General features: G+C 51.0%; 1 long non-coding RNA gene across 2 annotated transcripts in view; it reads right to left on the bottom strand.

Annotated features, from left to right (window-relative positions):
* LOC133232949 (uncharacterized) overlaps window positions 1-15,430 on the bottom strand; it is a 160,219-nt gene that overhangs the window by 107,053 nt on the left and 37,736 nt on the right. The gene's annotated exons all lie outside the window — the stretch shown is intronic.

Genomic DNA, 15,430 nt, shown 5'->3' with positions numbered 1-15,430 from the left:
CAGGGCTAGTTGATTTACAATGTTGTGTTAATCTCTGCTCTACAGCAAAATGACTCAGTTGTACCTATCTATACACATTCTCTTTCTCTTTCCATTTATTTTTATATTGAAGTATAGTTGACTTACAACGTGGTACCAATTCTGGTGGCTCAGAGAGTAAAGAATCCACCTGCAATGTGAGAGACCTGGGTTCAGTCCCTGGGTTGGGAAGATCCCCTGGAGAAGGGAATGGATATCCACTCCAATATTCTTGCCTGGAGTAGTCCATGGACAGAGGAGCCTGGTGGGCTACAGTCCTTGGGGTCACAAAGAGATGGACATGACTGAGTGACAAATACAGCACACACCACCGCCACCAACCCCTGCCGCACAGCCAAGGGGCTCAGGTATGCACAGAGACGTTCTTTTCGCCGTACTCTTTTCCATTCCCTTTTATCCCAGAATACTGAATGTCATCCCCTCCGCTACATAGCAGGACCTTCTTGTTGCCCTCTGCAACGGTCTCTCACACCTCACGCACCACCCAAACCAGCCCTAAACGGAACCCAACATCAGAGGCCCACCAGCCTCTCACAGCCTGCTTCACACACTCACATAGTAGGTATTCGGGAAACTTCACCGAATTTCACTAAACCTGCTGCAAATAAAACAAAGCCACGTCTGCCCTAAGCCGAAAGGCCTGGGCCCTCAGGATGCATGTTAACTCTTTCATGCTCTCCAGACCCCACACGTGTCACTCGAGATTAATGAGCACCGTGTCCCCAACGTCCCCAGGGTCAGCCTACTGGAATGGAAACAGGAATGAGCGAGGAACAGCCTCAGAAGGTCAGAAATCCCCAAAATGACGGAGAAACACACAAACAAAAAGCAGAAACGGGAGTCATTCTGTCTGGTAGCTGACTCGGAGAGGAGCGAGGTTTTCTCCTTGTCGCAGAACAAACCGTGATCTGAGTTCGGAGCTTTTCAAACTGAAAGCCAGCAAACGTATCTAATTAAATGATACAGTAAAGCCCTGTGCACTTTCTAGAAGTTGCCAGAATTCTAGAAGGGTGCCCAAGTTGATGTGGAAGGGAGAATGCACTGATTTTTTTTAATCCCAGATCTTATTAACAATGACCCATTACTGTCCACATGCTAAATGCCAGACCCAACACGGTGCTTTACAGTTACCAGCACACCCAATGCTCTTACAGTCCTCACCTAAGGACTCCTGTCATCCCTGTTCTGCAGGAGGAAAAACCGAGAGCTTGCAGCGAGGTGAGGGCAGAGAGAAGATTTAGAGGGCCAGCTGACTCGAAGCGCACAGCCCTAACATTACACGGACTCTCTGATCCAGAGAGGCTCTGCTGCACAGTGTGCGGAGCCCGGGTGGCCGACGAGGAATCGGCTCCAGGACTTGTTCCATTTCTGACCCAAAGGATGGAAGGGCCACAGCACTTGGCAGGATCACGGAGGGGTGGAGGGCTGCCCAGGAGGGCCCCTTCCCCACACAGCCACCCCAGACCCCAGCAGCTCCAGACCCTGAAGCTCCCGTGGCTCCTGCCCAGCCCAGCAGGGAGGGAGGCCCGATGGTGTCCATGAACATCCAAACGAGCTCCCCTAGGAGGCAGCGGGAAGTCTCCATAGCAGCAGGCCAGTGACGGGGAGATCAGAAGCTCAGGTCAAGACTTGAGGACCAGGTTAAGCCTAGCCCAGATGTCCCCAGCAGCTGCCCCATTGTCCTTTGCAGGAGTCCTCACCCTGAGCAGAGAACAAGAGTGAATTCTGGAATCTCACGTCCACCATGCTAAGTACAAGAAGCCGGACGCAAAAGGCCACGGAGCACGCGACCGTTGGCACACAATATCCAGACCTGGCGAATCCAGAGAGATGGGAAGTAGATTCAAGGTTGCCAGGGTCCACGAGGAAGGAGGCAGGGAGGGAGGGTCGTGACTGCTAACGGGTGCGGGGCTTCCTTCCACGGTCCTTCCGGAAGCTTCTGGAACAGACAGTGGTGAAGGCCGCACGACATCGTGAACGTCCTTAAGGCCACTGACCCGTACACTTTAAAACGATCACAAGGGTGCATCTGATGTTATAAGCCTTCTGTCATCGTTATGGGGGGAAAAGGGCGAATCTCTAAAGAACCGCTGAACTCAATCAAGTGTGAGGCCAAAAGCACAGGGCCAGGTCTGAGGCTCTCCGAGGTTTAGAACTGGACGTTCCCCTAAGACCCTCCAGTTTATGAAGTTGCTGTTTAGAGAGAGGGTGGAGTGGGCAGGGAGGGAAGGAAGAGGCAGGGAAGGCAGCCAGGCCCCAGAGCCAGAGAGCTGACCGGCTGAGCTGCAGCCCGGGGAGCCCCTCCCCAGCCCACTGCAGGCTCAGGCAGCCCCAAGACCCCGCGGCCCGCCCCCCACCGCCTCCACCTGGCAGGCGTCGCCACGACTTTCTTGGGGCCGGGAGCCCAGTGTCCTTGGTCCAGATCACAGACCCAACACCAGTTTATCTGCAGTGGGCAAACAGGGCGGCAGCAAGCGGCGGAACTCTGACAATATTTAATGACTCAGGGGTAGGGGTGGCTTTGCAGGATGCAGGAAGGCAGGCAGAAAACTCCAGGGGAAATTCCGTGGGGGGGCAGATAAAAGGGGACCGTAAAGCAATCTTGACAGGTTAACAGACAGGTAATATTCCAACGGTGTTGACTTAACCAGGCTAGCGCTGCATGTGGCCCCGATCAAGCCGGGCGCAAGAGCCTGGGCAGCTGAGGGCTTCACGGAAACAAAGATCCAGTCAGAGAAAACCAAACAACAGCCAGTCAGAGGCTGGCCGCCGGGCCAGCCTCTCCCCCAGCTCGGAAGCCGCCCCGAGATGCTTCCTGGAGACTGACCCGGAGAGAGAGCCTCCAGCAGGACGGACGTGGTGCGGGAGCTGACACCTGGGGACGGCTTCTTGGAAAGGCTGGGACATGGACAAGGGGAAAATGCCACACATACCACCCCGCGCCCCCCCCCCATGTCAAGGCACGCCAGTTCTGCGAATCCTAGTCCTAGAAAGACGGCCTTGTCGGTTCCACCCGCGGCCCCAGGGCTCCTGGTTCAGGATATAGAGACAGCAAAGAGATTCGTGCCATTGCCAAAATCTGAATCAATCCACCTAGACTCAAACACGGGTTCTGCCATCTCTGTAACACTCAGGGTGGGTTCCTGAACATGTCCAGGCCTCCACTTCCTCATCTGTAAAATGGGACCATAATCCTCACAAGGTGGTTTAACCCATGGGTGGTGGTGGTGGTGGTTTTAGTCTATAAGTCATGTCTAGCTCTTTGCGACTCTGTGGACTGTAGACCCCAGGCTCCTCTGCCCATGGGATTTCCCAGGCAAGAATACTGGAGTGGGTAGTTATTTTCTTCTCCACGGGATCTTCCCCACTAGGGGATTGAACCCATGTCTCCTGCCTTCGCAGGCAGATTCTTTACTGTCTAAGTCCCCAGGGAAGCCCAACAAATGGATTACTTATGAATAATTATGCGTTCATGTAATTGGTATAAATATCAACGCTATTGAGATTTCCGCAGCAGTCCTGTGGTTAAGATTCATTCTATGCTTCCAAGGGGGTGCAGATTCGATCCCTGGTTGAGGAACTAAGCTCCCACAAGCTGTGTGGTGCAGTGAGGGGAAAAAAAAATTGTAAATCAACTGCACATCAATAAATGTTTTTTAAAACGTTTAAATCAATACTGTTGAATATCTACTTAAATAATGAGTGGGAATAAATAACACGAGGGTTGAGGGGAGCACACTGCCGGGGTGATGGTAGGTGCTCAAGACATTTCATTTTCCTTTGACAACTGTCTCTCCCACCCACCTGCCCAGATTCGGGATGGGATCTTCTGAATACAGCCGAACAAGTGACAGACTGGAAGGTGCTTGATTTTTCAAAAGGTACGAAGGCCGTTCTATCCCCACCCACGCTCCCAAAGAACGGGGAGAAGACAGGCGTCCCCAGTGGCTTAGTGGTGAAGAGTCCGCCTGCTGCCGCAGGAGACACTGGTCCAAGAAGATCCCTCATGCCTCGAAGCAGCTAAGCCCGTGTGCCCCACAACCCCTGAGCCTGCGCTCCAGAGCCAGGGAGCCGCAGCTACTGAAGCCCATGGGCCCTACAGCCCGGACTCTGCAACAGGAAACCCCACCATGACGAGACGCCCGTGCACCACAGCTGGAGAAGAGCCTGTTCACTGCAGCCAGAGAAGAGCTCTTCAGCAATGAAGACCCAGCACGGTCAAAAATATATAGAGTTATGGGGAAAGACTCTGATGCTGGGAAAGATCGAGGGCAAACGGAGAAGGGGGAGACAGAGGATGAGACGGTCAGATGACATCTCAATGGACATGAGTTTCAGCAAACTCCGGGAGATAGTGAAGGAAGGAAAGCCCCTTGCAGTCCATGGGGTCGCAGAGTCAGACATGACGGAGCGACTGAACAACAAAATTTTAAAAAGAATGGGGACAAAGTTCCTTATGGTGAATAAAAGAGGTGTCACCCTGGCTTAGGTACTAGAGGAAGACACCCAAGCCAGCCCCGCTCTCTGAGACCTTGGCAGACACACTCAGCAAGCTGATACAGTTCCATGTGCCCGAGTTTCTCAGAGAAAGTACAAGTTCTCCAAGTCACTGAACCAGCACATAAGGGCTGCCAAGATGCTGACTTCATTTCCTTCAGGGCTCCCTGGCCTCTGTTACAGGACACTATTTAGAGGTTGGATTATATATTTTTAGGTTATTTGGAAAATCATTGTGCCTTTAAATAATAAAATTCTGAGTGACATCTGTCAGCCCCGGTGACCATGAGTCTGCTAAACGGCATTTTCTTCTCTTTTTTTTTTTTTTCATTTCTGAAAAGTGCAATGAGGTAAGTGTTACCCAGAGAGGCTTGTAAGAGGCTTCAGGGTTGTGTATTAAACACTCTCTTGAAACAGGTCCCAAGGCGTGTCCTGGAGACCTAGGAACAGGCACGAGGGAGATAGTGGAGTAGAGGGGAGCCTGGTGAGCTGCAGTCCATGGGGTTGTGAAGAGTCGGACATGACTTAGCGACTGAACAACAAGGACGATGAGACGGATAAATGGGTGTACAGAGAGGAGCACACACTCTGTTACAAAGATCACGGGACTCAGGAGGGGTCAGGAGTTTCATTCAAACCACTGGGAAATACGTTTTACACGTTTCTGGGCTTTGAACCGTCTTTTTTCCTAAAGACCTCTGTGATATAAGAAGGGTAGGATTATTCTCCATATGTGACCGAAAAGAAAACTAAGCAAAGAGATGATGAAGACCCGCCCCCGCCCCTGACCGGAGTCTCAACACGAGTAACAGAAAAGCTGGGGCCAGCACCCAGCTCACCCACCCGCCCTGGTATACTCGATTTCTTGAAACAGTGTTTTGGAGCCAGAGAGTCGGACATGACTGTTGTTCAGTCACTCAGTCGTGTCTGACTCTTTGTGACCCCATAGGCAGGCTCCTCTGTCCTTCACCATCTCCTGGAGATCCTCAAATTCATGTCCCCCGAGTATCCATAATGCTATCCAACCATCTTATTCTCTGCCGTCCCCTTCTCCTCCTGCCTTCAATCCTTCCCAGCATGAGAGTCTTTTCCAACGAGTTGGCTCTTTGCATCAGGTGGCCAAGGTATTAGAGCTTCAGCAGCAGTCCTTCCAATGAACATTCAGGGTTGATTTCCTTTAGGATTGACTGGTTTGCTCTCCTTGTAGTCCAAGGGACTCTCAAGAGTCTTCTCCAGCACCACAGTTTGAAAGCACCAATTCTTCAGCACTCAGTTTTCTTTATGGTCCAACTCTCACATCTGTACATGACTATTGGAAAAACCATAGCTTTGACTAGATTTTGTCAGCAAAGTGACTTAGAGCTTTATATCTCTCCAAAAATACATCTCCCATGTCCCATCCAAAGCCTGCAGACGATCCTAACCGAAGGGACCGGGAAGTGATCCCACGTCCCATCAGCCTTGCCAGCAGCTGGTCCCTAAACCACATCACCGTGTGTGGCCTTTACACCCAGGAAAACACTTGTAATCACATTTCTGGAAATCAACGAGAAGTGGCTTGCCAAAAGAGGGAAGGACCAGACCACACCTCAAAGCTCCCTGTGCAGGCAGTGCTGGAAACCAGAAAACACCAAAACCACACCGAGAAATGCCCTGGCAGTACACCCGCTGTCTGACCCGGAACACGGTAGGTGCGCAATATATGCGAAATTAGGAGGACTCTGGGTCCACAATCACCTGCATTTAAAGCTCTATGCTCAGGGGTTGGGAAAGAATTAAACTGGGATTATGGGATTAACCGATGCACAAAACCACACATATCAAATAGGTAAACAAAAAGGTTTACTGTACAGCACATGAAACTATATGCAATATTTTGTAATAAACTATAATGGAAAAGAACTGAAAACAAAGAATATGTGTGTGTGCATGTGTGTGTATGTGACTGAATCATTTTACTATGTACCTGAAACCCATACTATTGTAAATCAACTATACTTCAATTAAAAAAAAAAATTCTACGCTCCAAATGAGATCATTCTATTGTTGTTCAGTTGCTCAGTCGTGTCTGACTCTGCAACCTCATGGACCACAGCACGCCAGGCTTCCCTGTCCTTCACTATCTCCCAGAGTTTGTTCACTCATGTCCATTGAATTGATGATGCCATCCAACCATCTCATCCTCAGTCATTCCCTTCTCCTCTTGCCGTCAATCTTTCCCAGCATCAGGGTCTTTTCCGACAAGTCAGCTCTTCATAATGGGAAAAACAGCTCTGTGTTCCAGGGGTAACCACAGTTTTCCCCCATCTTCTCCCCACCAGGACAAGAAGCAGGAAGGAGATCACTTCAGTAGATTTCTTTTCCAAGTCACAGAGCCCAATCCCCCACCGCTAACACCCCCAACACAAGACATGAGGCAACACGAAGGGCATAAAGTCTCCCCCAACCCCCGACACTCTGTGACCTTGTCTCGGGGGAAAGCTAAAGTCAACTAATTAACCAATCGCTGGGCAGCTCATCAGAAAGCAGGTTTCAGTTCTGGAAACAAACAGACTCACAAAAATCAACGTGGATTGCTACACACGAATTGTTCAAAGTCCAAAAATCTGACACTCTTTCAAGGATGCAGAGGAGAATGAATCAAAAGCCAAGAAGGAAAAAGCAACTGAGGGCAGATAAAGAAAGACCCCTGTGGAACCAGGAGGAAGACTTCCAGAGCGTGACTAGCCGGCCACAGCTGACGAAGGGGGCTTTCCCCCCATCCTCTCTCGCGCTGGGCGGGCAGGAGCTCTCCCTAGAGGAATTCATTATCTTCACCTCCTTTCTGCAAAAACCGCTCCAAGAAAAAGAAGACATGTTTAACCAGAGATACAAGCTAGAAAGGGCCGCCGGCTCTTAAAACTTGGGCCATAAATGTGCTCGAGGGTTGGTTTTGCCCTTAAAGGAAAGAAAATTTATGGTTTGTCAGATAAGTAGAAAGGAAAACCCTCAGGATGGAAACCTGGCCAGATAAAAGTCTACAAATGAGTAAAAAGTTTTCTTAAAATACAGTGTCTAAATATTTCAGCCACAAAAAGGTTTTAGGATCCACCGAGCTTCATTTTTAACTCCAACCAAATCTAGCCACATCTCCACAAGAAAATATTCCTTTCTTTCTTTGTTGGTTTGTCTGCGGGCCGTTCAGCTGGGAGACTGTAAACCTCGCCTTTTGCCACCTTAACAGTACGATTAACCATAGAATGGCTAAGAGAAGGAGGGAGGGAGCATTACTGACTGAGAGGTGACAAGGCAGTACCTTCCAGAAGGCTGGAAATATTCCATTTCTTGACTCGAATGGTGGTTCCATGGAGGTATACAGAAAAATTCACTGAGCTGTACATTTACGATTTGCTTATTTTATTTTTTCTATGCTAAATTAAAAAAAATTTATTGGAGTAGAGTTGATTTACTATTTTTGTTTTTAATTAACTTTAATTGTAGTATAGCTGATTTACAATGTTGTGTTAATTTCAGGTGTACAGCAAAGCGAGTCAGTTACACACACACACACACACACACACACACACAAAAGGAAAAGTGAAAGTGTTAGTCAGTCGATCAGTCGTGTCTGACTTTTTGCCAACCCAGTGGACTGCAGCCCGCCGGGCTCCTCTGTCCATGGAATTCTCCAAGCGGCACCCCACAGCATGTGTGATGTTAGTTCCCAGATCAGGGGTCGAACCCGTGCCCCCTGCGTTGGAAGCACAGAGTCGTAACCACTGGACCACGAAGGCCTAGACCCCTCCACTCCTTACTGTTTCTGCTCACAAGGGGTCCCTCCCAGTCTACCTTCCCGGAAGTCTTCACATGGTCTTAGACCCAGACAAACGCTGTCTGTAGGAAGACCTGTGGAGGATTACCAGAGTCTGTCTTTGAGGCCATACTGTATGGCTTTGGAGCCTCAAAATCAGGGTTCATCTTTAAAGTCAGCACCAGGAAGACTCACCCACTGGGCCAACAGAAGCCCCCAGAGCCCCAGCAGCCTCCGCCAGCCCCTCCCGCATCTGCTCTTCCTGACTCCACTGCCTAAGCAGAGGCGCCTGCCTCGCTGACGGCAGCAAGCAGAAAGGGCAGCCCTCATGCTTCCCTCTAAGGCATTCATTTGTGGTTTTTATTTATAGTCCTGCACATATTTGTGCATAAATACATATGCCAGCCAGGAAGCATGGGCCCAGGTACACACACACACACACGCACACCAGAAAAAGCAACACTTATTTGTACATATGCACAGCGCAGTTAAAGATAAGTCTGCTCGCTGCTTCTAGAAGCCGAGAACCTATTAATCGTCACACTTTAGATGCCAGAAACAACCGCAAAAATAAACATTGTCATTTTAATCAACTCTCGCAACCACCCCGAAGAGAGCAGAGTAGGAATTTCAGCAAGTTCTCTCCCTTTGTTCTTTTTTTTTTTTTTTTTGTGGACCATTTTTTAAAGTCTATTGAATTTGTCACAATGTTGCTTCTGCTTCATGCTGTGGGCTTTTGGCCATGGGTACGTGGGATCCTAGCTCCCCGACTGGGGATGGAACCTGTACCCTGTGCCTTGGGAGGCAGAGTCTTAACCCCTGGACCGCCAGGGAAGTCCCGTTGCTCTTCATTAATTGAAGAATTTGGAAAATGGAGGGACACTGTCTGGTCTCCAAAACTGGTCCCCAGTGCGGTCTGTCTCAGACAGCATGAAACCATCTCCCTTCATCTCTCCTCCATCTGCAACTCGGGAACCGGCTGCTTGCAGTTTTGCTGCAATCCACAGAGTGCAGCAATCCACTCAGGGACCCTTTACCCACTTAGAGGTCCTGAAACGCGTTCAGATAATCTCACTGGGGTGGGCATTAAGGACAGAGGAGATAGTCCTAATGACACGACCCATCAACTGCGGTGAACCAGCAGATAGCTGGACAGACGGGCCAGGAGAGGACCCAGGCTAGATTATTCCTTGCACTTTATTTATTTTTTTTTTTAAAGAAGGCACTTAATTTTTTTAATTAGTTATTTTTTTATCCTTTGGCCGTGCCAAATGCCACGTGGGAATCTTAGTTCCCCAACCAGGGATCGAATCCACGCCCCCTGCGTTGGAAGCGTGGTGTCCTAAGCACCGGACCCCCAGGGAAGTCCCTATTTCTTGTAACTTTAAAATATAAGCACCCCAATCGGTGAAACTTTACAGAAAAAAGGAAAGAATCCAGCCGCTGACGTGAGGCTTTCTGTAACTCTCTCTCTCTCTGCACATTTGTTTCTTTCTTCATTTTGATGCTCATCCAGCGCGTCAGCTCCCTGGGCTGTCCCTTCGCGCCCACTCCCATGCATATCTGACAAAAGAATCAGAAGTCCTCTCCTATCTACTCGTAAAGGCACTTGATGAAAAAGCTTCCCGCTGGAGCTATCTGTGAGCCCACGATACAGGAACACAGCCTGCAATAATGTTGCAGGTTGCAGCCCACGGGTTACCCCAAATGGGGAGAAAATTTGTGCTGAGCACACAGAAGCCAACTGGAAGAAATGGATAATATCCTCTGGCTGGAATGACTTGTGCTGGACCCACAGTTTAACAGGGAGGAGAAGCCAGAGACAAACATCTTTAGTAGCTTGTGCCTGAGTTTGGGATGAGAGTCGGTGGGAAACCCAAACTGACTATCGTCTGCAATGTGTCATCTCATGGTGGGACGGGGTCAATGAAGGTGACTTCTAAGAGACTTCTGGGCTGCCAAGACCAAACCCCCAGACCTCCTACAAGTATCAGTTCATGCCTGTGTCTATAATCTCCCAGAAGAGCTTGGACATGAAAGCTTGAAAAGCATTTCACGGAAGAGGCTGTCTTCTGCGTCTTGGCTGTATACCCTCTCCTCAGTCTCTTCCTTGTATCTGCCACTCTGGGCTTCCCCCAACCCTCAGCACCCTCCCAATAAAGCCCCCCCACAACGCCAAGATACATGGCTGAATACCCTCCGAGGGGTTTTCAGCCTAAACTCAGAAGTACATAGGGCTTCCCAGGTGGCAAAGTGCTAAAGAATCCACCAATGCAGGAGACACAAGAGGTGCGGGTTCGATCCCTGGGTCAGGAATATCCCCTGGAGTAGGAAATGGCACACTCCAGTATTCTTGCATGGAAAATTCCATGGACAGAGGAGCCTGCTGGGCTATAATCCATGGGTTACTATAGTTAGGTTCAAAGAGTTGGACATAACTGAGCAACTGAGCACGCACACGTGTTCGCACGCGCACACACACACACAGAGTACATAAAAACAGAGGTGTGAAAAAGCAATTTGAAAAACACACTCACTTCTACCATCAGTCACATTGGTTTTTCATCATAATTCCACATCTCCAAAACTCAAATTCCAGCCATCGATTCAATCTGTGCTACATTCTAATCACTCTAGAAAGGAAACATATCAGCCCAGTTCAAAGCAACATATGATAAGGATACATTGAAAATAATACCCAAAGTTCCACAAAGAGAAATAGTTATGTCAAATTTTCCTTTGGCAACTTATCCATCCCAAAGTTTCTCATCCCATTATCAAGAAATACACTAAGGATGCAAGACAAGTAGAGAAAACGCTGACAAAGAGGGGAAGGGGAATGACCTTAGTTAACTTATTAGAAAGATAATAAGAGCTAATGTTTTTTCGAGGGCTATTTCCTGGCATGGAGCTATGTATACTTTATTAATAATTTTAAAAACATTTTGTGTGTTTTGGCCACACCAGGCGGCATGTGGGATCTTAGTTCCCTGATCAGGGATTGAACCTGTGTCCCCTGCATTGGAAGACTAGAGTCTTAACCACTGGACCACCAGGGAAGCCCCTGTGTGTGTGAAGTCGCTCAGTCATGTCTGACTCTTTGCGACCCCATGGACTGTAGCCCGCCAGGCTCCTCCGTCCATGGGATTTTCCAGGCAAGAATACTGGAGTGGGTTGCCATTTCCTTCTCCAGGAGATCTTCCGGACCCAGGGATTGAACCCGGGTCTCCGCATTGTAGGCAGATGCTTTACCATCTGAGCCACCAGGGAAGCTCAGAGAAGGCCCTAGAGCTATGCATTTTACATGCACTGTCTCACATTCTCTTTCTCAAAACCTTTGCCTCCCAGAATTATCATTCCTTCCTTGGAGAAGGCAACAGCAACTCACTCCAGTATTCTTGCCTGGAGAATTTCATGGATGGAGGAGCCTGGCGGGCTACAGTCTATGGGGTCACAAACAGTCGGACACGAGTTAGCGACTAAACAACATTACCATTCCTTAGAGAAACTCCATCAAGCCTCTGTGCTTCCATACACGCTGTTCCCTCTGCCTGAGAAGCCCTTCCAGTCTCATCTCCTCCCTGAGACATCCTGTGAACACCTCTTAACCGTCACGAGACACTGACTGTCCCTGGGGAAGTCTTCCCTCTATCCCGAGCATCGTTTTCCTAGAAGTCCAGACTCCTGTCCAGCCACTGACCACATGGTCACTGTAATCACTTGTCCCCAAGCCTTGTCTATTCATTACCTGAGCACCATCCTCAAGGGCACTGATCTAAATGGACCTTTGTCTCCTCAGTAGGTCACACAGAGCCAGGCCAACAGTACAAGCTTAACAAATATTTGTAGAATAGAGCAACACATGAATACATTTCTCCCATGAAGATCGACCAATAAGACGGTTTCATTTAAAAAAAAAAAAAAAGCATGTATCAAGACTCCTTCCAGGTACAGGTTACCAGTGGAAGACACACCTCCACCCTAGGACAGTCTGTGCAGAGGGTGTCCAGCCTGCAGTTGACTTAAGCAAATGTCTCCACCGTCCATTTGGTCCAAGCAAACAACTACTTTGCTTTCTGCTCTCTCTCACTAAGAATTTTCAGCAAGTATTTTCTTATATGTTTTCTTGGCTGCGCCTGGTATCAGCTGCGGCATGCGGGGTTTAGTTCCCTGACCACGGATTGAACCCAGGCCCCCCCTGCATTGGGAGCTCAGCGTCTTAACCACAGGACCATCAGGGAAGTCCCAGAACATGTCTTGAAGGATTTCAGGAAGCAGTGGGAGGGTCTGGCCTCACTTTTTTTCATCTAAGGTTTAGGTTGTAAGCCCAGCAGGTCAGCCTGCTTCTCCGCCATCAATCCAAGGAGAAGAACTTCTTCAACTGCATCTCAAGTGGGAGAACCACCTACTGCCCGCAGGAAACCACCCCTGGAACCGAGTCACGGGGCTGGTAGGAGCGCAGCGGACGTTCAAAGCCAGGACAGCGAGTGCTCCGCGCCCACTGTGTCCAGAGACGGAGGCCTTCGGGTGTGTGCCACAGCTGTCCCCATGCAGTCAGCAGCTTGTGTCTGCGAGGTCTTTGTTGGAGACGTTTCCTGGAGACCCTCCTGGGGAGGCGGGGACCCCAGAGGGGTCCAACCGCAGCACGCAACGGTCCAGCTGGTTCTTGGACAACCGCCAGACAGGAGATTGAATCTCGGAAGCCAAGCACAGGCACCTCTGTCCTCTCTGCCCCTAGGGCGATCCACCACCCCCGCCCCCGGCCCATCCACTCAGGCGGCCACAGCCAGCTGGGTCAACCACTGGGGAGCCTGACCTGGAGCAGGACCTCCAGAGGACAGAGCAAGGCAGTAATCCAGCTCCTCTGAGCCCTATGTGTGTGCGGGACACCCCAGGGCCCCAGCCAACCTCACTCGGCGGGTAGCTAGGGAGACAGCGAGGGTCAGATTCTCCACTCTGCCCCCAGTGAGCTGTGTGACCTAAGGCAAGTTGCTTCCTTTCTCTAAATATGCTTCTTCGCTCATAAAACATGTAATACCTACCTTCCGGAACTGTGGAAGGTATCAACACAACCTCTGCAGAACGCCTCCATCTGGGCATAGAATGTGGTCAACAAACACGAGCTTTCTACTATTTACATTATAGTCATGCCCTTGAGTGTTTGACTACAAGCTCCCTGAGGGCAGTCTTTCTCTGTTTCCTAAGAAGCTGCGTTCTCAGCACAGGCCTGATGCAAATAGGGCTGTTTGGAATACGATGCCCTGCCTGTCAGCAGGATGACCCCTTGACAACACACCCCAGTGATGCGCAAGGCCTCTGGGACCTGCAGACAAAAGGCAGAGCCTGGTCCCCTCGTCCACTGAGTCCACCTTCCCCTCATCACCCATCAGACGGCACCCTCAGCCTCACAGGGGAAATGGTCTGAAGAGGATGGCTGAGCCCTTGCTGACTGGTCCTGCTCTAACCGAAGCTCGTCCACACCCAAGGGCCACCCCTTGCATGGCCTTGTCGGCCTCGCCCCGAGTGTCCGATGAAAGGACTTGATCTTCTTTAAAGGAATCTTCGGAGGCGCGGAGCAAGGAGATGGGCAGGAGTTCCCTGGCCTGGGGAGTCCCGGAAGTCACGCGGACCTTTCACTCTGCCTGTGCCACAGCTTCTAACACCAGCGTGCCTTCCACCTCCAGGGCCGAGATTCTCCACACACACGCAAGTGCACACACGTGTGGACACGACACACACATGGACGTGGCACGTGCGCGCACGACACACATGCCTGTAACATGCAGTGCGCGACATGCAGTGCACGCACATACATGACACATGCATGTGACAGACTGCATGACACGTGCATGCAGGTGGTACACGACACCCGTGCACGTGACATGCACATGCACACGTGTACGTGATGCACACACGCGTTCGTGTACATGACACACTCATGCACACGACACACACATCCTTGGAGGCGCCTCTCTGTTAGTGGCAACGAGACACGACGAGACGGTTACCGTGTCTCATGACCACGCTGAGCACGGCCATCACAGACACGCTGCCCCTTTGTTCCAAATGGCAGGGTTGTTTACTGTGCAGTCTCTAAAGCAGAGAATGGGTCCCATGACTTACAGAGGAAGAGATCCCCAAAGCTCTAGGCCAGGAGCAGGAGGAGCTGCCGTCTGACCGGCACACGGGCGGGGTCGCCGGGGGGAAAGGGTGCTCTGGGGGCAGGCGGGCACCGACCACCCAACCAAGCAGGTCAGAGCCCCACTCCAGGTCCCGGCTTCTGCTGCAGTGCCTGACATCCGGATGACCTCGGGCAGGGACCACGGCCTCTCTCGGCCTCATCCCCCACCAAGGGGACCACGACAACGCCAGCTCTGGGGTCTTCAGCGAATGAACAGGGGACCATCTCCATCTCCACAGAGCACTCAGCACCACGTCTGGCTCACGGGGAGCAGGGAATAATCACCAGCTTTGAAGACATGACCATCCGCTCTCTCAACTTGCTTTGCCTCCACCCTCCGATGGATGGCTGGGCGTTCACTCCATCCAGGGCTGAGCAAACCGAAGCTGAGAGCCACTGTGATTTGCCCAGGGGCACAGAGCGGCCTGGGGGCTGCTCAGCGTACCCGTGGAGGGCCGTCCCCACCTCCCTGTCCAAGGGCCACCTTCCCTGGCCCATCAGGGCTCTGTTCCCTTTGTCCCTGTCCCCCTGCGGCTTCTTTCCAGAGTCCTGAGAAACCACATGACCCCTCGTGCCTCTAGGAGGCCGCCAGGGAGTGTGGCAGGAGACCGCAGACGCAGGGAAACTTTTAAAGAGAAAAGAAAAAGAAAAGACCGCTTGCCTTCTCTCAGGGAGGTACCCCGCTGCCCTCAAGGAGAAGGGAGGGCAGCACCCCCTCCTCTTTCTGCCCCTGCCCCCTGCCACTCCAGGTGGGCACATGCTTGCCGAGTCCTGCGCTGGGACCTGGCCTCCCCGGAGCTGCCAGAAGACCTCAGCTCCGGCTGCGCCCCCGTGTCCGCCCCGGAGGGGAGGGGAGTGGGCCTGGGAGGAGCCGCCTGACCCCCACCACTCCCTCCGCATTCATCCCGGGGTCCTCCAAGGGC

Source organism: Bos javanicus, chromosome 19 (genome assembly GCF_032452875.1).
Source record: "Bos javanicus breed banteng chromosome 19, ARS-OSU_banteng_1.0, whole genome shotgun sequence".
Taxonomy (NCBI): domain Eukaryota; kingdom Metazoa; phylum Chordata; class Mammalia; order Artiodactyla; family Bovidae; genus Bos; species Bos javanicus.
The sequence above is the reverse complement of the archived record's forward strand: the minus strand, read 5'-3'. Positions and strand labels throughout refer to the sequence as shown.